The following is a 1981-nucleotide window of genomic DNA, read 5'->3' on the forward strand; positions in this document are numbered from 1 at the left end:
GTGTACCACAACACACATAAGAAAGTCAAGTCAAAGGACATCTTGTAGTCAGTTCTCTCTTTCTACCATGTGGGTTCTGGGGGTGGAACTTAGATCAACAGGCTGAAAAGATTTATTTTTATTTTATATGTGTGTTTTGCTTGCATGTATGTATGTGCACCGTGTATGGCTGATACCTGCGGAAGACAGCCAGAAGAGGGCATCAGATCTCCTGGAACCAGAGTTACAGATGGTTGTCAGCTGTCATGTGGGTACTGAGAACCGAACCTGGGTCCTCTGCAAGAGCAGCAAGACTGTGTCTACATTGGTGACTGTTTACAAAACACACGAGAGGAAGGATCAGGCTCATGTGAGAAACGCGCCACCTTCACCGAGGCCTTGTGTGGGAACCACAGAAGTTGCAAGGCATGGTCTGGAGAGTCTTGGGATTTCCTGCTCTGCTGTTGGGCCCTCAGTTAGCATCTGTGGTTGCATGGTTACCTTCTCCCAAGGCCAACTTCAGCAGCTCTGATTGATTAGGATCAGCTAGCCAAATTGGAAAACTGTGTTCTAACCTTGCTTTACAGAGCAGGGTAAATGCTTTTGACCCCACTGAGCCATCTCTCCAGCCCCCCATTTATTCATCTTTAATAACTGCCTTCACCCATGCCCTATGCAAGGCCAAATGACAAGTTGCAGTTGTTATAGGACTGTGGAATCTCCCTGCTGATTCAAGTGACTGGTGATGAACTTGAGGCTAATGGGCATGGTGCACCTGCAACTCCAGTATTTGGGAAGCAGAGGCAGGACGAGCTTTGAAAGTTCCAGGCCAGCCAGGACTACAAAGTAAAACCTTGTCTCAAAAAGAGGAAAAAAAAAAAATTAAGATGGTAGGTAGCAAAGAAGGAAAGCTGCACTTAAAATTCTTACTGGAATTTCAGTCCACTTATTGACTAAAATAGTTTAATTTCTCAGAAACAGTCTTTTTTGCCTGAAAAGGTGCAAGTTTTAAGATATTAGAAACTAGCTTTCAACAGTTTATTAGTTCAGTAAGGTTGATGCTTGGTTTTGTCTCTACAATAAACCCCTAGCATTTTTTTAACATATTGTTAACTCCTAGATTAAGCACAACATTGACTTAAATGTTAAGACTATTTTTTCTTAAAGGAAACTGCAAGTCCCAGCCTATAATCCCAGAGCTCAGGAAGTTGAAGCAAGAGAATTGCTACAGTTTCCAGGGCAGCCTGTGTAGATAGCTATATCGCAAGAACCCCATGACAAAAGAAAAAATACCCTCAGTTCTGCCTAATTCTTTTCATCATCCTCTGATCCTGACCTTCTGAGCCACTTTGGTTATACCATTTTTCATTCCTTCAGCCACATTGCTGAACGTATCTCTAATACATCAGAACCCTTTGTACTAACATTTTGTGGGTTAGTAGGAATGACAGAAAGCTCCATGATTCTCTTTAGTCTGTTCTAAAGGTTTATTTTACATACAAGTAAATGTAATCCTTGTAATGAGAAGCAATGAAGACAGCCAGTAGGGGAAATTTTGTTAAAATTAGAAGGTGGTTTCAGTTTCTGGGTTGTGGTCACCACCACTGAGTGCTTCAGTTTCCATTCCCAGCAGGCTCTGGCAGTCTCTAGAACGTAAACTTCTCACAACTATAGTCTTGTTTCAGCAGGGGCTGAATAGTTACAGGAAGTGACAGACCATCTGGGTGAGGAAGTAGCTCTGCTTTGCATTCTGTCATGTCCAGTTTTTACTTTCCTCAAAGCCTAGAAGATCTGGTGAAGAAAATGGCCCTGCAGTTTTCTTCAGGTCAGTTTATTCCGCCTGGCTCCTCTTGGTGTAGTGGAAGTAGACACTGATATTCCTTTTGCTGGTTGATGCAGTTGGTGAATTTCAATCATGTTGTCCTTGCAGAATTCCTTGGCAGAATTCTATGGCTACCATATTGTAAGGGAATTAGAAGAAGGTTCCCCAAGCCCAAAACTA

The sequence above is a fragment of the Nannospalax galili genome, unplaced genomic scaffold (genome assembly GCF_000622305.1).
Source record: "Nannospalax galili isolate Female #2095 unplaced genomic scaffold, S.galili_v1.0 scaffold505, whole genome shotgun sequence".
NCBI lineage: Eukaryota > Metazoa > Chordata > Mammalia > Rodentia > Spalacidae > Nannospalax > Nannospalax galili.